Source organism: Harpia harpyja, chromosome 9, assembly GCF_026419915.1.
Source record: "Harpia harpyja isolate bHarHar1 chromosome 9, bHarHar1 primary haplotype, whole genome shotgun sequence".
In the NCBI taxonomy this organism is placed as follows: Eukaryota; Metazoa; Chordata; class Aves; order Accipitriformes; family Accipitridae; genus Harpia; species Harpia harpyja.
In genome coordinates this window covers 26,004,962-26,028,444 of record NC_068948.1, presented here as the reverse complement: position 1 = coordinate 26,028,444, position 23,483 = coordinate 26,004,962, and the positions used below count along the sequence as shown (strand labels likewise).

At 56.9% G+C, this 23,483-nt stretch overlaps 7 pseudogenes; all 7 read right to left on the bottom strand.

Annotated features, from left to right (window-relative positions):
• Positions 1 to 4,377: 4,377 nt before the first annotated feature.
• LOC128146244 (feather beta keratin-like) lies at positions 4,378 to 5,130 on the bottom strand (annotated as a pseudogene).
• Positions 5,131 to 7,396: 2,266 nt separating this feature from the next.
• On the bottom strand, positions 7,397 to 8,149 carry LOC128146194 (feather beta keratin-like; annotated as a pseudogene).
• Positions 8,150 to 10,415: 2,266 nt separating this feature from the next.
• Positions 10,416 to 11,168, bottom strand: LOC128146245 (feather beta keratin-like; annotated as a pseudogene).
• A 2,266-nt stretch (positions 11,169 to 13,434) lies between these two features.
• LOC128146164 (feather beta keratin-like) lies at positions 13,435 to 14,187 on the bottom strand (annotated as a pseudogene).
• A 2,266-nt stretch (positions 14,188 to 16,453) lies between these two features.
• Positions 16,454 to 17,206, bottom strand: LOC128146144 (feather beta keratin-like; annotated as a pseudogene).
• Positions 17,207 to 19,472: 2,266 nt separating this feature from the next.
• Positions 19,473 to 20,225, bottom strand: LOC128146137 (feather beta keratin-like; annotated as a pseudogene).
• A 2,266-nt stretch (positions 20,226 to 22,491) lies between these two features.
• Positions 22,492 to 23,244, bottom strand: LOC128146115 (feather beta keratin-like; annotated as a pseudogene).
• Between the last annotated feature and the right edge of the window lie 239 nt (positions 23,245 to 23,483).

Below are 23,483 nucleotides of genomic sequence, written 5' to 3'. Positions count from 1 at the left end.
ATGTGAGGGCTGGCAGTGCCAGCAAGGACAGCCTGGAGAGAGCAGCAGGTGTCAGGACCTCCCCAGAGAGGCATTCCAAGGGAAGGAGTCAATGCTCTGCACTGCATTTCCTGGGGCAGAAGAGGAGCTGAATGCCCCCAGGAGGAATGAAAGCCCTGCTTGGGGCACCACCTGCACTCCTCTGCCACCCCAGCCAGGTTCTCATTGCAAAGGGTGGACAAAACTCCTTCCCCAATTAGTGTGGGACTCCACCAGAGACAGGCAACTCTCTAATCACAGAGGCCCAGGCCAAATTCCTCATTTAAGATGATGAAGAGAGCTTAGAAGGTGCACTGTGTTAACCTGATGATGACATTAAAGTCCATCCAAACAGAAATGCTCTCAGGGCTCAGTGAGAGCCAGCTGCTCCCTGCAGGATGGGAGCCAGGAGATGAGCATGATTACAAGGCCAGGAGGGCAGCAGCCTCACTAGCAATGGCCCCATTGCACACTACCTGAGCAAGGAAAATGCAGAGACAGTAGACAGGTGCAGCCCAGAGTCCAACTCAACCATCCAGTCCATGGTGATGAAGCAAGACTGACATCAAGCCAGGCAGTCAGCCCACACACAGGTCAGCAGCAGGTCCAGTGATGGTAACCCAGGTCAACAGAGCCCACTGATTGCTGACCAGGGCCATAATGACCAGACAGACCCAAGCAGAGGCTGGGAATTCAGTGGGCAACTAAGGGCCCAGGCAGGAGGCATACACCCCTGCCACCAAGCTGAAGAAAGGGCCAAGGGCTGGCTCAGGACAGGGCTTAAATAGAGCCCTGGGTCACAGGGAAGGGGGAGGCATGAGAGACCCCAGGTGAGGCTCATCAGGGCCATTGGGCCCGTTGTTACTGCATTCAGGCCACTGGTATGCAAGAAGAGGAAATCTCCCGTGCACCTGGGACACAGGACACCAGCTCCATCTCTGTCAACAATGCGGGGGGAACAACTTGTTCCTTCAAGAAAGGAAGCTTCCATTCTTTTTAGAAGTGCAAAATCTGTCTTTTCTTCTAAGGCTCCTTTCAATCACATCCCTGCCCCAGAAAATACACAGGTAGAGTCTCCTACCAGACCTTGATACTCCCACAGTCCGCGCCTATGGTGAGGGTCTGCCCAAAGGCTCCAGTGCCCTGCTGCACCCTACCCTCTCTGATCACGTGCCGCAGATGCTCTCTACCCGCCCTGGTACAATGTTTTCACCCCACCGTGCTTCTGCTGTCAGCTCAGCATGGCTTATGGGTGTTGATGGAGAGTGCATTTCCTGAGGGCCTCCCTGCACAGCAGGGCACTGGGATTTTGCTAGCAGCAGCTGTCTTTCAGGGAAGACAGGGCTTTAGCTATGGGGAAAGGCACCGTGGGGGTTCCCACAGCATATGGGGCAGCACAAGAGATGCCCCTCACTCTACGTGAAGCAGGACTGGGAAGCACGGGGCAAAACATCACCTGTGGAGGACTAGAGGATGTGGAAGGAAGAGGTAGGCAGCTTGTGCTCTCCTGCATCCCCTGTGGCGTGAGCAAGCACCACATCTAGGTGGAGTAGGCCACACCAACCACATGCCAACTCCAGTCACAAGCGAGGAGGTCGCATCCCTCCCTCATGTCAGTGGTCTTGCAGTTCAGGGCAGAAAGGCAGGAAGACACAATGGCTGCATCCTGCAGGTTTCTTTCTTTCCTTCCCCCCGTGCGCAAGGGACTTGTTAAGTGCCCTCACTTCAGTGTCATGGGCCATGTCACAGGCCATGTAAACTCCCAAGCAGTGACTCTGCAGCACTGACAACATTGCTGAATATTTCAGAATGGGGCCTGGGGGCACAGAAGGGTAGTCTGGGGGCAGAAATGAAGGGATACAACTCCTTGCGCATCTGTCACACACCAAACACGTCCTGGAGCAATGGAAAGCATCGCAGGGGTTTGCTGAGAGACACAGCAAGACTCGGTGCGTAGGACTAAGGGCTGCGGGTGATTTTAGAAAGGCTTTGTCACATATAAAAGGCAAGAGAAGTGGATGAGGAAGCCTGCTGTTGGACTGGCTTTTATACTGGCCCAGACTGCTCGGGGCCCAGAGGCGCTCTTTGCGCATGTAATGTGTTTACCAACAAGCTCATCTTGCGTGCAAAGCATCACAATTAAAGAATGGGGACACTGCTTGTGTTCCCTGCAACGCTGCCTTTTCATTTCCCTCTTCGTGACATGCCCGTTCAGCCACACAGGCTCCTTTCAAGTGACAGTATTAGAGGCCAAAACGTTTCCAGGGGAAATGACACGTCAGCACAGGCAGATGACCCAGGCAGTGATGAGGAGTGTCCCACCCCGCCAGGTGATGCTAGTCCCTTGCCCTCCAGGGCCTCACTTTAAAGTGTTTCCTGATGAATGGGGCAGGTCTCCTCCTAACCCTGAGGCTTCAGCCTGGACACCCACACGCAGGGGTCGGCACCATCAGTCGCTCGCTCTCTCATGCCGTGCTCACTCACGCTGTATTAGGCATCGCCTTTCTAGGCAGGGCACCCCTGCGCTTGGGTTTTCGGCTCTCTCTCTGAGATTGAGCTTTGATCTCGGCAGAAGTTTGCCTGCCTCTTTTGCCATCTTCTTTCTCTCCTTCACCCCTACCTGCCTTAAGCAGCAGACTGCCAGTGGTTCAGAATGAAGGCTATTCCCCTCCCAACACTCTTTGCTGGAGACCGCTGGCAAAGTTGGAGGCACCTCGGTGACCGAGGCACATGCTGGCCCATCGATACACGGTCCTTCTTCCTGCCACAACTTCTGTGTCTTTGCCGCAACTTCTACTTTGGCCATCCAGACCGCTGCCACACCAGGCATGACCAAATACGTGGCAGGATTTCCACAGGACACCCAACCCTGCTCAGCAGCAAGCAGGCTCCACGAGTCTTGGCAAGGACAGTCGGAGGAGCACGGCACAAGAGGTGCCTCCTACTCTCCAGAAGCACGACAAGAGCAGCAGGACCAAAGCATTGCCTGTGGAGGACAAGGGCATGGGAAGGAGGGACTGAGAACAGAGCTGGCGGGGTACCACTCCACAGCTTGAGGCCCGGTTGGAGGGACAAAAGGATCACTGCTTGGGACCTCTCCAGGCACAGCCTGCACAGCAGCTGAGTGGGGTTTCTGGAGGATTTGCAGCACATCTGCTCCAGACTCACGTCCCTTCAGGACACAGTGACACACACAGAAGGACTCCACAACACCTAATGCTTCTGACCACAACAAGACTGCTCCGCTGGGGGCAAAGATGCTTTTCCTGCTCCGTTCTTGAACTTTGCAGACTTTCCAGGACGCGTCAGCAATGCTACCCATCACTTTCAAACGAGGCTGGGCGATCCCTGTGTGTCCATTCCCCTCCCCTACCTATTTTACTCACCCATGATCAACGCATCCCCATTGTGCCAAAATCTAGCAGAGGGCTCACATCTCCCTTATACAGAGTTGCCCTTGCTGCCACCCGTCCCTTCAACTCCCTTGGGACTCCCTCCAGTTCCAGGGTTTGGAAGAAGTGCTTGGAGGACAGAAGGGCAAGGACACGTTGCAACTGGTAACATGCGATCGCAGCCTTGGGCAGGTGGTTGTTAGCCTGCACAGAAATGTCTTCCAGCAGGTCGATGGCTTGCCTCATCAACTGGAAGCCAGTATCCAACCTCGCTTGTTGATCACATGTCCCTTAGGGGAGCTCCTGGCCACCTTTTCCATACTCAGGCAATACCACACACCCCTCCACTGCCCCATGTCTCTTCCAATGACCATAGCCCATCAGGGTACTCAGCCCCTCCATGCACGAGAGAGGTGCAGCATTGGCCCTTACCCACCCACCCTTTTCCCCTCCACGGTATAACATTTCCCCTGGACGGCTCGGCTGGCCATCCCAGGAGGGAAGGGACATGAGGAGACTCAAGCTACAATGCAGCATAAACTTTAATGAGTCTAAAGAGTGAAACAAAGCTGTGCGTGCTGGAAGGGACCCGGTCCAGGCTGCTACAAGGGCAGCTGACAGTCAGGCACCCCTTCACAGCAATGGGACACACGTCTTCCTCCCACACACATGGGGAGAGGGTGATGAGCAGGGCCCCTCTCAACTTGCTTCAGGATGAACCCATGGCACAGGACAGCAGGAGACAACAGGGACTCATGATGCGGGGAAGAAAGCAGGCGAAGGAGAAGACAACAGCTGGCCGTCTTTCCAGACAGCACAGGCTGGCACCCTGCTTCCCTCCCTCCCTCCTTTGCGGGAGGGCACGAGGGTGCTCAACCCATGCCTGGCCAGCAGCTCCATCCTCAGTCCGGCACCCGGCTTTGGGCTTCCTGGTCGATGCACCACTCACTGGACGTCCAGCCCGGCTTTAGCAGGGCAGGCACCTTCTGCCACAGTAGCGGCCACCAAGGCCGGAGAGGTTAAAGCCCCCGGCGTTGATGGGCACTCCCTCCTCACTCAGGATGCTGCCAACAGCAGCGGAGGTGGTGGATCCCACAGCGGTGTTCTGGGGGAAGGAGCTGAGGATGGGTCCGGGCAGGGTCACCACCACGGGAGAGGGCTGGATCACCACCCGGGAGTCCTGGCACTGCCTGACACAGGGCTCGTTGCAGCTGTTGGCAAGCGGGGTTGGGCCACAGGGACGGCACAGATCGTAGCAGGACATGGCTGCGGGATGGAGGTGCACCTGGGAGAGAGGGCAGGGAAAGCAGAGGCAGCATGTGAGGCGCAGCCTGACAGCCTGCTCGGCAAGAGCAAAGGCACAGTCTGGGGAGCAGGGAGGAAGGGAGATTAAAGAGCCCTGGTCCCCAAGGGTCCCCTCCCTGCAAAGAAAGCCCAAGACCTTCTCCCACCTCCCCCCACTGGAGAACAAGAAGAACAGGGACACCAGGAGCAGATCGAGTAGCAAGGCTCTCAGCAAAAGCTGTGCTGAGGCAAAGACTCAGGTGAGGCCGGAAGACAAAGAGGAAAAGGAGAAAGACAAGAAAAAGGCAAAGGCGGTTGCAGCTCACCTTCTTCACCAAGGAGCAGAAGGCAAGAGAAGTGGATGAGGAAGCCTGCTGTTGGACTGGCTTTTATACTGGCCCAGGCTGCTCGGGGCCCAGAGGCGCTCTTTGCGCATGTAATGTGTTTACCAACAAGCTCATCTTGCGTGCAAAGCATCACAATTAAAGAATGGGGACACTGCTTGTGTTCCCTGCAACGCTGCCTTTTCATTTCCCTCTTCGTGACATGCCCGTTCAGCCACACAGGCTCCTTTCAAGTGACAGTATTAGAGGCCAAAACGTTTCCAGGGGAAATGACACGTCAGCACAGGCAGATGACCCAGGCAGTGATGAGGAGTGTCCCACCCCGCCAGGTGATGCTAGTCCCTTGCCCTCCAGGGCCTCACTTTAAAGTGTTTCCTGATGAATGGGGCAGGTCTCCTCCTAACCCTGAGGCTTCAGCCTGGACACCCACACGCAGGGGTCGGCACCATCAGTCGCTCGCTCTCTCATGCCGTGCTCACTCACGCTGTATTAGGCATCGCCTTTCTAGGCAGGGCACCCCTGCGCTTGGGTTTTCGGCTCTCTCTCTGAGATTGAGCTTTGATCTCGGCAGAAGTTTGCCTGCCTCTTTTGCCATCTTCTTTCTCTCCTTCACCCCTACCTGCCTTAAGCAGCAGACTGCCAGTGGTTCAGAATGAAGGCTATTCCCCTCCCAACACTCTTTGCTGGAGACCGCTGGCAAAGTTGGAGGCACCTCGGTGACCGAGGCACATGCTGGCCCATCGATACACGGTCCTTCTTCCTGCCACAACTTCTGTGTCTTTGCCGCAACTTCTACTTTGGCCATCCAGACCGCTGCCACACCAGGCATGACCAAATACGTGGCAGGATTTCCACAGGACACCCAACCCTGCTCAGCAGCAAGCAGGCTCCACGAGTCTTGGCAAGGACAGTCGGAGGAGCACGGCACAAGAGGTGCCTCCTACTCTCCAGAAGCACGACAAGAGCAGCAGGACCAAAGCATTGCCTGTGGAGGACAAGGGCATGGGAAGGAGGGACTGAGAACAGAGCTGGCGGGGTACCACTCCACAGCTTGAGGCCCGGTTGGAGGGACAAAAGGATCACTGCTTGGGACCTCTCCAGGCACAGCCTGCACAGCAGCTGAGTGGGGTTTCTGGAGGATTTGCAGCACATCTGCTCCAGACTCACGTCCCTTCAGGACACAGTGACACACACAGAAGGACTCCACAACACCTAATGCTTCTGACCACAACAAGACTGCTCCGCTGGGGGCAAAGATGCTTTTCCTGCTCCGTTCTTGAACTTTGCAGACTTTCCAGGACGCGTCAGCAATGCTACCCATCACTTTCAAATGAGGCTGGGCGATCCCTGTGTGTCCATTCCCCTCCCCTACCTATTTTACTCACCCATGATCAACGCATCCCCATTGTGCCAAAATCTAGCAGAGGGCTCACATCTCCCTTATACAGAGTTGCCCTTGCTGCCACCCGTCCCTTCAACTCCCTTGGGACTCCCTCCAGTTCCAGGGTTTGGAAGAAGTGCTTGGAGGACAGAAGGGCAAGGACACGTTGCAACTGGTAACATGCGATCGCAGCCTTGGGCAGGTGGTTGTTAGCCTGCACAGAAATGTCTTCCAGCAGGTCGATGGCTTGCCTCATCAACTGGAAGCCAGTATCCAACCTCGCTTGTTGATCACATGTCCCTTAGGGGAGCTCCTGGCCACCTTTTCCATACTCAGGCAATACCACACACCCCTCCACTGCCCCATGTCTCTTCCAATGACCATAGCCCATCAGGGTACTCAGCCCCTCCATGCACGAGAGAGGTGCAGCATTGGCCCTTACCCACCCACCCTTTTCCCCTCCACGGTATAACATTTCCCCTGGACGGCTCGGCTGGCCATCCCAGGAGGGAAGGGACATGAGGAGACTCAAGCTACAATGCAGCATAAACTTTAATGAGTCTAAAGAGTGAAACAAAGCTGTGCGTGCTGGAAGGGACCCGGTCCAGGCTGCTACAAGGGCAGCTGACAGTCAGGCACCCCTTCACAGCAATGGGACACACGTCTTCCTCCCACACACATGGGGAGAGGGTGATGAGCAGGGCCCCTCTCAACTTGCTTCAGGATGAACCCATGGCACAGGACAGCAGGAGACAACAGGGACTCATGATGCGGGGAAGAAAGCAGGCAAAGGAGAAGACAACAGCTGGCCGTCTTTCCAGACAGCACAGGCTGGCACCCTGCTTCCCTCCCTCCCTCCTTTGCGGGAGGGCACGAGGGTGCTCAACCCATGCCTGGCCAGCAGCTCCATCCTCAGTCCGGCACCCGGCTTTGGGCTTCCTGGTCGATGCACCACTCACTGGACGTCCAGCCCGGCTTTAGCAGGGCAGGCACCTTCTGCCACAGTAGCGGCCACCAAGGCCGGAGAGGTTAAAGCCCCCGGAGTTGATGGGCACTCCCTCCTCACTCAGGATGCTGCCAACAGCAGCGGAGGTGGTGGATCCCACAGCGGTGTTCTGGGGGAAGGAGCTGAGGATGGGTCCGGGCAGGGTCACCACCACGGGAGAGGGCTGGATCACCACCCGGGAGTCCTGGCACTGCCTGACACAGGGCTCGTTGCAGCTGTTGGCAAGCGGGGTTGGGCCACAGGGACGGCACAGATCGTAGCAGGACATGGCTGCGGGATGGAGGTGCACCTGGGAGAGAGGGCAGGGAAAGCAGAGGCAGCATGTGAGGCGCAGCCTGACAGCCTGCTCGGCAAGAGCAAAGGCACAGTCTGGGGAGCAGGGAGGAAGGGAGATTAAAGAGCCCTGGTCCCCAAGGGTCCCCTCCCTGCAAAGAAAGCCCAAGACCTTCTCCCACCTCCCCCCACTGGAGAACAAGAAGAACAGGGACACCAGGAGCAGATCGAGTAGCAAGGCTCTCAGCAAAAGCTGTGCTGAGGCAAAGACTCAGGTGAGGCCGGAAGACAAAGAGGAAAAGGAGAAAGACAAGAAAAAGGCAAAGGCGGTTGCAGCTCACCTTCTTCACCAAGGAGCAGAAGGCAAGAGAAGTGGATGAGGAAGCCTGCTGTTGGACTGGCTTTTATACTGGCCCAGGCTGCTCGGGGCCCAGAGGCGCTCTTTGCGCATGTAATGTGTTTACCAACAAGCTCATCTTGCGTGCAAAGCATCACAATTAAAGAATGGGGACACTGCTTGTGTTCCCTGCAACGCTGCCTTTTCATTTCCCTCTTCGTGACATGCCCGTTCAGCCACACAGGCTCCTTTCAAGTGACAGTATTAGAGGCCAAAACGTTTCCAGGGGAAATGACACGTCAGCACAGGCAGATGACCCAGGCAGTGATGAGGAGTGTCCCACCCCGCCAGGTGATGCTAGTCCCTTGCCCTCCAGGGCCTCACTTTAAAGTGTTTCCTGATGAATGGGGCAGGTCTCCTCCTAACCCTGAGGCTTCAGCCTGGACACCCACACGCAGGGGTCGGCACCATCAGTCGCTCGCTCTCTCATGCCGTGCTCACTCACGCTGTATTAGGCATCGCCTTTCTAGGCAGGGCACCCCTGCGCTTGGGTTTTCGGCGCTCTCTCTGAGATTGAGCTTTGATCTCGGCAGAAGTTTGCCTGCCTCTTTTGCCATCTTCTTTCTCTCCTTCACCCCTACCTGCCTTAAGCAGCAGACTGCCAGTGGTTCAGAATGAAGGCTATTCCCCTCCCAACACTCTTTGCTGGAGACCGCTGGCAAAGTTGGAGGCACCTCGGTGACCGAGGCACATGCTGGCCCATCGATACACGGTCCTTCTTCCTGCCACAACTTCTGTGTCTTTGCCGCAACTTCTACTTTGGCCATCCAGACCGCTGCCACACCAGGCATGACCAAATACGTGGCAGGATTTCCACAGGACACCCAACCCTGCTCAGCAGCAAGCAGGCTCCACGAGTCTTGGCAAGGACAGTCGGAGGAGCACGGCACAAGAGGTGCCTCCTACTCTCCAGAAGCACGACAAGAGCAGCAGGACCAAAGCATTGCCTGTGGAGGACAAGGGCATGGGAAGGAGGGACTGAGAACAGAGCTGGCGGGGTACCACTCCACAGCTTGAGGCCCGGTTGGAGGGACAAAAGGATCACTGCTTGGGACCTCTCCAGGCACAGCCTGCACAGCAGCTGAGTGGGGTTTCTGGAGGATTTGCAGCACATCTGCTCCAGACTCACGTCCCTTCAGGACACAGTGACACACACAGAAGGACTCCACAACACCTAATGCTTCTGACCACAACAAGACTGCTCCGCTGGGGGCAAAGATGCTTTTCCTGCTCCGTTCTTGAACTTTGCAGACTTTCCAGGACGCGTCAGCAATGCTACCCATCACTTTCAAATGAGGCTGGGCGATCCCTGTGTGTCCATTCCCCTCCCCTACCTATTTTACTCACCCATGATCAACGCATCCCCATTGTGCCAAAATCTAGCAGAGGGCTCACATCTCCCTTATACAGAGTTGCCCTTGCTGCCACCCGTCCCTTCAACTCCCTTGGGACTCCCTCCAGTTCCAGGGTTTGGAAGAAGTGCTTGGAGGACAGAAGGGCAAGGACACGTTGCAACTGGTAACATGCGATCGCAGCCTTGGGCAGGTGGTTGTTAGCCTGCACAGAAATGTCTTCCAGCAGGTCGATGGCTTGCCTCATCAACTGGAAGCCAGTATCCAACCTCGCTTGTTGATCACATGTCCCTTAGGGGAGCTCCTGGCCACCTTTTCCATACTCAGGCAATACCACACACCCCTCCACTGCCCCATGTCTCTTCCAATGACCATAGCCCATCAGGGTACTCAGCCCCTCCATGCACGAGAGAGGTGCAGCATTGGCCCTTACCCACCCACCCTTTTCCCCTCCACGGTATAACATTTCCCCTGGACGGCTCGGCTGGCCATCCCAGGAGGGAAGGGACATGAGGAGACTCAAGCTACAATGCAGCATAAACTTTAATGAGTCTAAAGAGTGAAACAAAGCTGTGCGTGCTGGAAGGGACCCGGTCCAGGCTGCTACAAGGGCAGCTGACAGTCAGGCACCCCTTCACAGCAATGGGACACACGTCTTCCTCCCACACACATGGGGAGAGGGTGATGAGCAGGGCCCCTCTCAACTTGCTTCAGGATGAACCCATGGCACAGGACAGCAGGAGACAACAGGGACTCATGATGCGGGGAAGAAAGCAGGCGAAGGAGAAGACAACAGCTGGCCGTCTTTCCAGACAGCACAGGCTGGCACCCTGCTTCCCTCCCTCCCTCCTTTGCGGGAGGGCACGAGGGTGCTCAACCCATGCCTGGCCAGCAGCTCCATCCTCAGTCCGGCACCCGGCTTTGGGCTTCCTGGTCGATGCACCACTCACTGGACGTCCAGCCCGGCTTTAGCAGGGCAGGCACCTTCTGCCACAGTAGCGGCCACCAAGGCCGGAGAGGTTAAAGCCCCCGGAGTTGATGGGCACTCCCTCCTCACTCAGGATGCTGCCAACAGCAGCGGAGGTGGTGGATCCCACAGCGGTGTTCTGGGGGAAGGAGCTGAGGATGGGTCCGGGCAGGGTCACCACCACGGGAGAGGGCTGGATCACCACCCGGGAGTCCTGGCACTGCCTGACACAGGGCTCGTTGCAGCTGTTGGCAAGCGGGGTTGGGCCACAGGGACGGCACAGATCGTAGCAGGACATGGCTGCGGGATGGAGGTGCACCTGGGAGAGAGGGCAGGGAAAGCAGAGGCAGCATGTGAGGCGCAGCCTGACAGCCTGCTCAGCAAGAGCAAAGGCACAGTCTGGGGAGCAGGGAGGAAGGGAGATTAAAGAGCCCTGGTCCCCAAGGGTCCCCTCCCTGCAAAGAAAGCCCAAGACCTTCTCCCACCTCCCCCCACTGGAGAACAAGAAGAACAGGGACACCAGGAGCAGATCGAGTAGCAAGGCTCTCAGCAAAAGCTGTGCTGAGGCAAAGACTCAGGTGAGGCCGGAAGACAAAGAGGAAAAGGAGAAAGACAAGAAAAAGGCAAAGGCGGTTGCAGCTCACCTTCTTCACCAAGGAGCAGAAGGCAAGAGAAGTGGATGAGGAAGCCTGCTGTTGGACTGGCTTTTATACTGGCCCAGGCTGCTCGGGGCCCAGAGGCGCTCTTTGCGCATGTAATGTGTTTACCAACAAGCTCATCTTGCGTGCAAAGCATCACAATTAAAGAATGGGGACACTGCTTGTGTTCCCTGCAACGCTGCCTTTTCATTTCCCTCTTCGTGACATGCCCGTTCAGCCACACAGGCTCCTTTCAAGTGACAGTATTAGAGGCCAAAACGTTTCCAGGGGAAATGACACGTCAGCACAGGCAGATGACCCAGGCAGTGATGAGGAGTGTCCCACCCCGCCAGGTGATGCTAGTCCCTTGCCCTCCAGGGCCTCACTTTAAAGTGTTTCCTGATGAATGGGGCAGGTCTCCTCCTAACCCTGAGGCTTCAGCCTGGACACCCACACGCAGGGGTCGGCACCATCAGTCGCTCGCTCTCTCATGCCGTGCTCACTCACGCTATATTAGGCATCGCCTTTCTAGGCAGGGCACCCCTGCGCTTGGGTTTTCGGCGCTCTCTCTGAGATTGAGCTTTGATCTCGGCAGAAGTTTGCCTGCCTCTTTTGCCATCTTCTTTCTCTCCTTCACCCCTACCTGCCTTAAGCAGCAGACTGCCAGTGGTTCAGAATGAAGGCTATTCCCCTCCCAACACTCTTTGCTGGAGACCGCTGGCAAAGTTGGAGGCACCTCGGTGACCGAGGCACATGCTGGCCCATCGATACACGGTCCTTCTTCCTGCCACAACTTCTGTGTCTTTGCCGCAACTTCTACTTTGGCCATCCAGACCGCTGCCACACCAGGCATGACCAAATACGTGGCAGGATTTCCACAGGACACCCAACCCTGCTCAGCAGCAAGCAGGCTCCACGAGTCTTGGCAAGGACAGTCGGAGGAGCACGGCACAAGAGGTGCCTCCTACTCTCCAGAAGCACGACAAGAGCAGCAGGACCAAAGCATTGCCTGTGGAGGACAAGGGCATGGGAAGGAGGGACTGAGAACAGAGCTGGCGGGGTACCACTCCACAGCTTGAGGCCCGGTTGGAGGGACAAAAGGATCACTGCTTGGGACCTCTCCAGGCACAGCCTGCACAGCAGCTGAGTGGGGTTTCTGGAGGATTTGCAGCACATCTGCTCCAGACTCACGTCCCTTCAGGACACAGTGACACACACAGAAGGACTCCACAACACCTAATGCTTCTGACCACAACAAGACTGCTCCGCTGGGGGCAAAGATGCTTTTCCTGCTCCGTTCTTGAACTTTGCAGACTTTCCAGGACGCGTCAGCAATGCTACCCATCACTTTCAAATGAGGCTGGGCGATCCCTGTGTGTCCATTCCCCTCCCCTACCTATTTTACTCACCCATGATCAACGCATCCCCATTGTGCCAAAATCTAGCAGAGGGCTCACATCTCCCTTATACAGAGTTGCCCTTGCTGCCACCCGTCCCTTCAACTCCCTTGGGACTCCCTCCAGTTCCAGGGTTTGGAAGAAGTGCTTGGAGGACAGAAGGGCAAGGACACGTTGCAACTGGTAACATGCGATCGCAGCCTTGGGCAGGTGGTTGTTAGCCTGCACAGAAATGTCTTCCAGCAGGTCGATGGCTTGCCTCATCAACTGGAAGCCAGTATCCAACCTCGCTTGTTGATCACATGTCCCTTAGGGGAGCTCCTGGCCACCTTTTCCATACTCAGGCAATACCACACACCCCTCCACTGCCCCATGTCTCTTCCAATGACCATAGCCCATCAGGGTACTCAGCCCCTCCATGCACGAGAGAGGTGCAGCGTTGGCCCTTACCCACCCACCCTTTTCCCCTCCACGGTATAACATTTCCCCTGGACGGCTCGGCTGGCCATCCCAGGAGGGAAGGGACATGAGGAGACTCAAGCTACAATGCAGCATAAACTTTAATGAGTCTAAAGAGTGAAACAAAGCTGTGCGTGCTGGAAGGGACCCGGTCCAGGCTGCTACAAGGGCAGCTGACAGTCAGGCACCCCTTCACAGCAATGGGACACACGTCTTCCTCCCACACACATGGGGAGAGGGTGATGAGCAGGGCCCCTCTCAACTTGCTTCAGGATGAACCCATGGCACAGGACAGCAGGAGACAACAGGGACTCATGATGCGGGGAAGAAAGCAGGCGAAGGAGAAGACAACAGCTGGCCGTCTTTCCAGACAGCACAGGCTGGCACCCTGCTTCCCTCCCTCCCTCCTTTGCGGGAGGGCACGAGGGTGCTCAACCCATGCCTGGCCAGCAGCTCCATCCTCAGTCCGGCACCCGGCTTTGGGCTTCCTGGTCGATGCACCACTCACTGGACGTCCAGCCCGGCTTTAGCAGGGCAGGCACCTTCTGCCACAGTAGCGGCCACCAAGGCCGGAGAGGTTAAAGCCCCCGGAGTTGATGGGCACTCCCTCCTCACTCAGGATGCTGCCAACAGCAGCGGAGGTGGTGGATCCCACAGCGGTGTTCTGGGGGAAGGAGCTGAGGATGGGTCCGGGCAGGGTCACCACCACGGGAGAGGGCTGGATCACCACCCGGGAGTCCTGGCACTGCCTGACACAGGGCTCGTTGCAGCTGTTGGCAAGCGGGGTTGGGCCACAGGGACGGCACAGATCGTAGCAGGACATGGCTGCGGGATGGAGGTGCACCTGGGAGAGAGGGCAGGGAAAGCAGAGGCAGCATGTGAGGCGCAGCCTGACAGCCTGCTCGGCAAGAGCAAAGGCACAGTCTGGGGAGCAGGGAGGAAGGGAGATTAAAGAGCCCTGGTCCCCAAGGGTCCCCTCCCTGCAAAGAAAGCCCAAGACCTTCTCCCACCTCCCCCCACTGGAGAACAAGAAGAACAGGGACACCAGGAGCAGATCGAGTAGCAAGGCTCTCAGCAAAAGCTGTGCTGAGGCAAAGACTCAGGTGAGGCCGGAAGACAAAGAGGAAAAGGAGAAAGACAAGAAAAAGGCAAAGGCGGTTGCAGCTCACCTTCTTCACCAAGGAGCAGAAGGCAAGAGAAGTGGATGAGGAAGCCTGCTGTTGGACTGGCTTTTATACTGGCCCAGACTGCTCGGGGCCCAGAGGCGCTCTTTGCGCATGTAATGTGTTTACCAACAAGCTCATCTTGCGTGCAAAGCATCACAATTAAAGAATGGGGACACTGCTTGTGTTCCCTGCAACGCTGCCTTTTCATTTCCCTCTTCGTGACATGCCCGTTCAGCCACACAGGCTCCTTTCAAGTGACAGTATTAGAGGCCAAAACGTTTCCAGGGGAAATGACACGTCAGCACAGGCAGATGACCCAGGCAGTGATGAGGAGTGTCCCACCCCGCCAGGTGATGCTAGTCCCTTGCCCTCCAGGGCCTCACTTTAAAGTGTTTCCTGATGAATGGGGCAGGTCTCCTCCTAACCCTGAGGCTTCAGCCTGGACACCCACACGCAGGGGTCGGCACCATCAGTCGCTCGCTCTCTCATGCCGTGCTCACTCACGCTGTATTAGGCATCGCCTTTCTAGGCAGGGCACCCCTGCGCTTGGGTTTTCGGCGCTCTCTCTGAGATTGAGCTTTGATCTCGGCAGAAGTTTGCCTGCCTCTTTTGCCATCTTCTTTCTCTCCTTCACCCCTACCTGCCTTAAGCAGCAGACTGCCAGTGGTTCAGAATGAAGGCTATTCCCCTCCCAACACTCTTTGCTGGAGACCGCTGGCAAAGTTGGAGGCACCTCGGTGACCGAGGCACATGCTGGCCCATCGATACACGGTCCTTCTTCCTGCCACAACTTCTGTGTCTTTGCCGCAACTTCTACTTTGGCCATCCAGACCGCTGCCACACCAGGCATGACCAAATACGTGGCAGGATTTCCACAGGACACCCAACCCTGCTCAGCAGCAAGCAGGCTCCACGAGTCTTGGCAAGGACAGTCGGAGGAGCACGGCACAAGAGGTGCCTCCTACTCTCCAGAAGCACGACAAGAGCAGCAGGACCAAAGCATTGCCTGTGGAGGACAAGGGCATGGGAAGGAGGGACTGAGAACAGAGCTGGCGGGGTACCACTCCACAGCTTGAGGCCCGGTTGGAGGGACAAAAGGATCACTGCTTGGGACCTCTCCAGGCACAGCCTGCACAGCAGCTGAGTGGGGTTTCTGGAGGATTTGCAGCACATCTGCTCCAGACTCACGTCCCTTCAGGACACAGTGACACACACAGAAGGACTCCACAACACCTAATGCTTCTGACCACAACAAGACTGCTCCGCTGGGGGCAAAGATGCTTTTCCTGCTCCGTTCTTGAACTTTGCAGACTTTCCAGGACGCGTCAGCAATGCTACCCATCACTTTCAAACGAGGCTGGGCGATCCCTGTGTGTCCATTCCCCTCCCCTACCTATTTTACTCACCCATGATCAACGCATCCCCATTGTGCCAAAATCTAGCAGAGGGCTCACATCTCCCTTATACAGAGTTGCCCTTGCTGCCACCCGTCCCTTCAACTCCCTTGGGACTCCCTCCAGTTCCAGGGTTTGGAAGAAGTGCTTGGAGGACAGAAGGGCAAGGACACGTTGCAACTGGTAACATGCGATCGCAGCCTTGGGCAGGTGGTTGTTAGCCTGCACAGAAATGTCTTCCAGCAGGTCGATGGCTTGCCTCATCAACTGGAAGCCAGTATCCAACCTCGCTTGTTGATCACATGTCCCTTAGGGGAGCTCCTGGCCACCTTTTCCATACTCAGGCAATACCACACACCCCTCCACTGCCCCATGTCTCTTCCAATGACCATAGCCCATCAGGGTACTCAGCCCCTCCATGCACGAGAGAGGTGCAGCATTGGCCCTTACCCACCCACCCTTTTCCCCTCCACGGTATAACATTTCCCCTGGACGGCTCGGCTGGCCATCCCAGGAGGGAAGGGACATGAGGAGACTCAAGCTACAATGCAGCATAAACTTTGATGAGTCTAAAGAGTGAAACAAAGCTGTGCGTGCTGGAAGGGACCCGGTCCAGGCTGCTACAAGGGCAGCTGACAGTCAGGCACCCCTTCACAGCAATGGGACACACGTCTTCCTCCCACACACATGGGGAGAGGGTGATGAGCAGGGCCCCTCTCAACTTGCTTCAGGATGAACCCATGGCACAGGACAGCAGGAGACAACAGGGACTCATGATGCGGGGAAGAAAGCAGGCGAAGGAGAAGACAACAGCTGGCCGTCTTTCCAGACAGCACAGGCTGGCACCCTGCTTCCCTCCCTCCCTCCTTTGCGGGAGGGCACGAGGGTGCTCAACCCATGCCTGGCCAGCAGCTCCATCCTCAGTCCGGCACCCGGCTTTGGGCTTCCTGGTCGATGCACCACTCACTGGACGTCCAGCCCGGCTTTAGCAGGGCAGGCACCTTCTGCCACAGTAGCGGCCACCAAGGCCGGAGAGGTTAAAGCCCCCGGAGTTGATGGGCACTCCCTCCTCACTCAGGATGCTGCCAACAGCAGCGGAGGTGGTGGATCCCACAGCGGTGTTCTGGGGGAAGGAGCTGAGGATGGGTCCGGGCAGGGTCACCACCACGGGAGAGGGCTGGATCACCACCCGGGAGTCCTGGCACTGCCTGACACAGGGCTCGTTGCAGCTGTTGGCAAGCGGGGTTGGGCCACAGGGACGGCACAGATCGTAGCAGGACATGGCTGCGGGATGGAGGTGCACCTGGGAGAGAGGGCAGGGAAAGCAGAGGCAGCATGTGAGGCGCAGCCTGACAGCCTGCTCGGCAAGAGCAAAGGCACAGTCTGGGGAGCAGGGAGGAAGGGAGATTAAAGAGCCCTGGTCCCCAAGGGTCCCCTCCCTGCAAAGAAAGCCCAAGACCTTCTCCCACCTCCCCCCACTGGAGAACAAGAAGAACAGGGACACCAGGAGCAGATCGAGTAGCAAGGCTCTCAGCAAAAGCTGTGCTGAGGCAAAGACTCAGGTGAGGCCGGAAGACAAAGAGGAAAAGGAGAAAGACAAGAAAAAGGCAAAGGCGGTTGCAGCTCACCTTCTTCACCAAGGAGCAGAAGGCAAGAGAAGTGGATGAGGAAGCCTGCTGTTGGACTGGCTTTTATACTGGCCCAGACTGCTCGGGGCCCAGAGGCGCTCTTTGCGCATGTAATGTGTTTACCAACAAGCTCATCTTGCGTGCAAAGCATCACAATTAAAGAATGGGGACACTGCTTGTGTTCCCTGCAACGCTGCCTTTTCATTTCCCTCTTCGTGACATGCCCGTTCAGCCACACAGGCTCCTTTCAAGTGACAGTATTAGAGGCCAAAACGTTTCCAGGGGAAATGACACGTCAGCACAGGCAGATGACCCAGGCAGTGATGAGGAGTGTCCCACCCCGCCAGGTGATGCTAGTCCCTTGCCCTCCAGGGCCTCACTTTAAAGTGTTTCCTGATGAATGGGGCAGGTCTCCTCCTAACCCTGAGGCTTCAGCCTGGACACCCACACGCAGGGGTCGGCACCATCAGTCGCTCGCTCTCTCATGCCGTGCTCACTCACGCTATATTAGGCATCGCCTTTCTAGGCAGGGCACCCCTGCGCTTGGGTTTTCGGCGCTCTCTCTGAGATTGAGCTTTGATCTCGGCAGAAGTTTGCCTGCCTCTTTTGCCATCTTCTTTCTCTCCTTCACCCCTACCTGCCTTAAGCAGCAGACTGCCAGTGGTTCAGAATGAAGGCTATTCCCCTCCCAACACTCTTTGCTGGAGACCGCTGGCAAAGTTGGAGGCACCTCGGTGACCGAGGCACATGCTGGCCCATTGATACACGGTCCTTCTTCCTGCCACAACTTCTGTGTCTTTGCCGCAACTTCTACTTTGGCCATCCAGACCGCTGCCACACCAGGCATGACCAAATACGTGGCAGGATTTCCACAGGACACCCAACCCTGCTCAGCAGCAAGCAGGCTCCACGAGTCTTGGCAAGGACAGTCGGAGGAGCACGGCACAAGAGGTGCCTCCTACTCTCCAGAAGCACGACAAGAGCAGCAGGACCAAAGCATTGCCTGTGGAGGACAAGGGCATGGGAAGGAGGGACTGAGAACAGAGCTGGCGGGGTACCACTCCACAGCTTGAGGCCCGGTTGGAGGGACAAAAGGATCACTGCTTGGGACCTCTCCAGGCACAGCCTGCACAGCAGCTGAGTGGGGTTTCTGGAGGATTTGCAGCACATCTGCTCCAGACTCACGTCCCTTCAGGACACAGTGACACACACAGAAGGACTCCACAACACCTAATGCTTCTGACCACAACAAGACTGCTCCGCTGGGGGCAAAGATGCTTTTCCTGCTCCGTTCTTGAACTTTGCAGACTTTCCAGGACGCGTCAGCAATGCTACCCATCACTTTCAAACGAGGCTGGGCGATCCCTGTGTGTCCATTCCCCTCCCCTACCTATTTTACTCACCCATGATCAACGCATCCCCATTGTGCCAAAATCTAGCAGAGGGCTCACATCTCCCTTATACAGAGTTGCCCTTGCTGCCACCCGTCCCTTCAACTCCCTTGGGACTCCCTCCAGTTCCAGGGTTTGGAAGAAGTGCTTGGAGGACAGAAGGGCAAGGACACGTTGCAACTGGTAACATGCGATCGCAGCCTTGGGCAGGTGGTTGTTAGCCTGCACAGAAATGTCTTCCAGCAGGTCGATGGCTTGCCTCATCAACTGGAAGCCAGTATCCAACCTCGCTTGTTGATCACATGTCCCTTAGGGGAGCTCCTGGCCACCTTTTCCATACTCAGGCAATACCACACACCCCTCCACTGCCCCATGTCTCTTCCAATGACCATAGCCCATCAGGGTACTCAGCCCCTCCATGCACGAGAGAGGTGCAGCATTGGCCCTTACCCACCCACCCTTTTCCCCTCCACGGTATAACATTTCCCCTGGACGGCTCGGCTGGCCATCCCAGGAGGGAAGGGACATGAGGAGACTCAAGCTACAATGCAGCATAAACTTTAATGAGTCTAAAGAGTGAAACAAAGCTGTGCGTGCTGGAAGGGACCCGGTCCAGGCTGCTACAAGGGCAGCTGACAGTCAGGCACCCCTTCACAGCAATGGGACACACGTCTTCCTCCCACACACATGGGGAGAGGGTGATGAGCAGGGCCCCTCTCAACTTGCTTCAGGATGAACCCATGGCACAGGACAGCAGGAGACAACAGGGACTCATGATGCGGGGAAGAAAGCAGGCGAAGGAGAAGACAACAGCTGGCCGTCTTTCCAGACAGCACAGGCTGGCACCCTGCTTCCCTCCCTCCCTCCTTTGCGGGAGGGCACGAGGGTGCTCAACCCATGCCTGGCCAGCAGCTCCATCCTCAGTCCGGCACCTGGCTTTGGGCTTCCTGGTCGATGCACCACTCACTGGACGTCCAGCCCGGCTTTAGCAGGGCAGGCACCTTCTGCCACAGTAGCGGCCACCAAGGCCGGAGAGGTTAAAGCCCCCGGAGTTGATGGGCACTCCCTCCTCACTCAGGATGCTGCCAACAGCAGCGGAGGTGGTGGATCCCACAGCGGTGTTCTGGGGGAAGGAGCTGAGGATGGGTCCGGGCAGGGTCACCACCACGGGAGAGGGCTGGATCACCACCCGGGAGTCCTGGCACTGCCTGACACAGGGCTCGTTGCAGCTGTTGGCAAGCGGGGTTGGGCCACAGGGACGGCACAGATCGTAGCAGGACATGGCTGCGGGATGGAGGTGCACCTGGGAGAGAGGGCAGGGAAAGCAGAGGCAGCATGTGAGGCGCAGCCTGACAGCCTGCTCGGCAAGAGCAAAGGCACAGTCTGGGGAGCAGGGAGGAAGGGAGATTAAAGAGCCCTGGTCCCCAAGGGTCCCCTCCCTGCAAAGAAAGCCCAAGACCTTCTCCCACCTCCCCCCACTGGAGAACAAGAAGAACAGGGACACCAGGAGCAGATCGAGTAGCAAGGCTCTCAGCAAAAGCTGTGCTGAGGCAAAGACTCAGGTGAGGCCGGAAGACAAAGAGGAAAAGGAGAAAGACAAGAAAAAGGCAAAGGCGGTTGCAGCTCACCTTCTTCACCAAGGAGCAGAAGGCAAGAGAAGTGGATGAGGAAGCCTGCTGTTGGACTGGCTTTTATACTGGCCCAGACTGCTCGGGGCCCAGAGGCGCTCTTTGCGCATGTAATGTGTTTACCAACAAGCTCATCTTGCGTGCAAAGCATCACAATTAAAGAATGGGGACACTGCTTGTGTTCCCTGCAACGCTGCCTTTTCATTTCCCTCTTCGTGACATGCCCGTTCAGCCACACAGGCTCCTTTCAAGTGACAGTATTAGAGGCCAAAACGTTTCCAGGGGAAATGACACGTCAGCACAGGCAGATGACCCAGGCAGTGATGAGGAGTGTCCCACCCCGCCAGGTGATGCTAGTCCCTTGCCCTCCAGGGCCTCACTTTAAAGTGTTTCCTGATGAATGGGGCAGGTCTCCTCCTAACCCTGAGGCTTCAGCCTGGACACCCACACGCAGGGGTCGGCACCATCAGTCGCTCGCTCTCTCATGCCGTGCTCACTCACGCTATATTAGGCATCGCCTTTCTAGGCAGGGCACCCCTGCGCTTGGGTTTTCGGCGCTCTCTCTGAGATTGAGCTTTGATCTCGGCAGAAGTTTGCCTGCCTCTTTTGCCATCTTCTTTCTCTCCTTCACCCCTACCTGCCTTAAGCAGCAGACTGCCAGTGGTTCAGAATGAAGGCTATTCCCCTCCCAACACTCTTTGCTGGAGACCGCTGGCAAAGTTGGAGGCACCTCGGTGACCGAGGCACATGCTGGCCCATCGATACACGGTCCTTCTTCCTGCCACAACTTCTGTGTCTTTGCCGCAACTTCTACTTTGGCCATCCAGACCGCTGCCACACCAGGCATGACCAAATACGTGGCAGGATTTCCACAGGACACCCAACCCTGCTCAGCAGCAAGCAGGCTCCACGAGTCTTGGCAAGGACAGTCGGAGGAGCACGGCACAAGAGGTGCCTCCTACTCTCCAGAAGCACGACAAGAGCAGCAGGACCAAAGCATTGCCTGTGGAGGACAAGGGCATGGGAAGGAGGGACTGAGAACAGAGCTGGCGGGGTACCACTCCACAGCTTGAGGCCCGGTTGGAGGGACAAAAGGATCACTGCTTGGGACCTCTCCAGGCACAGCCTGCACAGCAGCTGAGTGGGGTTTCTGGAGGATTTGCAGCACATCTGCTCCAGACTCACGTCCCTTCAGGACACAGTGACACACACAGAAGGACTCCACAACACCTAATGCTTCTGACCACAACAAGACTGCTCCGCTGGGGGCAAAGATGCTTTTCCTGCTCCGTTCTTGAACTTTGCAGACTTTCCAGGACGCGTCAGCAATGCTACCCATCACTTTCAAATGAGGCTGGGCGATCCCTGTGTGTCCATTCCCCTCCCCTACCTATTTTACTCACCCATGATCAACGCATCCCCATTGTGCCAAAATCTAGCAGAGGGCTCACATCTCCCTTATACAGAGTTGCCCTTGCTGCCACCCGTCCCTTCAACTCCCTTGGGACTCCCTCCAGTTCCAGGGTTTGGAAGAAGTGCTTGGAGGACAGAAGGGCAAGGACACGTTGCAACTGGTAACATGCGATCGCAGCCTTGGGCAGGTGGTTGTTAGCCTGCACAGAAATGTCTTCCAGCAGGTCGATGGCTTGCCTCATCAACTGGAAGCCAGTATCCAACCTCGCTTGTTGATCACATGTCCCTTAGGGGAGCTCCTGGCCACCTTTTCCATACTCAGGCAATACCACACACCCCTCCACTGCCCCATGTCTCTTCCAATGACCATAGCCCATCAGGGTACTCAGCCCCTCCATGCACGAGAGAGGTGCAGCATTGGCCCTTACCCACCCACCCTTTTCCCCTCCACGGTATAACATTTCCCCTGGACGGCTCGGCTGGCCATCCCAGGAGGGAAGGGACATGAGGAGACTCAAGCTACAATGCAGCATAAACTTTAATGAGTCTAAAGAGTGAAACAAAGCTGTGCGTGCTGGAAGGGACCCGGTCCAGGCTGCTACAAGGGCAGCTGACAGTCAGGCACCCCTTCACAGCAATGGGACACACGTCTTCCTCCCACACACATGGGGAGAGGGTGATGAGCAGGGCCCCTCTCAACTTGCTTCAGGATGAACCCATGGCACAGGACAGCAGGAGACAACAGGGACTCATGATGCGGGGAAGAAAGCAGGCGAAGGAGAAGACAACAGCTGGCCGTCTTTCCAGACAGCACAGGCTGGCACCCTGCTTCCCTCCCTCCCTCCTTTGCGGGAGGGCACGAGGGTGCTCAACCCATGCCTGGCCAGCAGCTCCATCCTCAGTCCGGCACCCGGCTTTGGGCTTCCTGGTCGATGCACCACTCACTGGACGTCCAGCCCGGCTTTAGCAGGGCAGGCACCTTCTGCCACAGTAGCGGCCACCAAGGCCGGAGAGGTTAAAGCCCCCGGAGTTGATGGGCACTCCCTCCTCACTCAGGATGCTGCCAACAGCAGCGGAGGTGGTGGATCCCACAGCGGTGTTCTGGGGGAAGGAGCTGAGGATGGGTCCGGGCAGGGTCACCACCACGGGAGAGGGCTGGATCACCACCCGGGAGTCCTGGCACTGCCTGACACAGGGCTCGTTGCAGCTGTTGGCAAGCGGGGTTGGGCCACAGGGACGGCACAGATCGTAGCAGGACATGGCTGCGGGATGGAGGTGCACCTGGGAGAGAGGGCAGGGAAAGCAGAGGCAGCATGTGAGGCGCAGCCTGACAGCCTGCTCGGCAAGAGCAAAGGCACAGTCTGGGGAGCAGGGAGGAAGGGAGATTAAAGAGCCCTGGTCCCCAAGGGTCCCCTCCCTGCAAAGAAAGCCCAAGACCTTCTCCCACCTCCCCCCACTGGAGAACAAGAAGAACAGGGACACCAGGAGCAGATCGAGTAGCAAGGCTCTCAGCAAAAGCTGTGCTGAGGCAAAGACTCAGGTGAGGCCGGAAGACAAAGAGGAAAAGGAGAAAGACAAGAAAAAGGCAAAGGCGGTTGCAGCTCACCTTCTTCACCAAGGAGCAGAAGGCAAGAGAAGTGGATGAGGAAGCCTGCTGTTGGACTGGCTTTTATACTGGCCCAGACTGCTCGGGGCCCAGAGGCGCTCTTTGCACATGTAATGTGTTTACCAACAAGCTCATCTTGCGTGCAAAGCATCACAATTAAAGAATGGGGACACTGCTTGTGTTCCCTGCAACGCTGCCTTTTCATTTCCCTCTTCGTGACATGCCCGTTCAGCCACACAGGCTCCTTTCAAGTGACAGTATTAGAGGCCAAAACGTTTCCAGGGGAAATGACACGTCAGCACAGGCAGATGACCCAGGCAGTGATGAGGAGTGTCCCACCCCGCCAGGT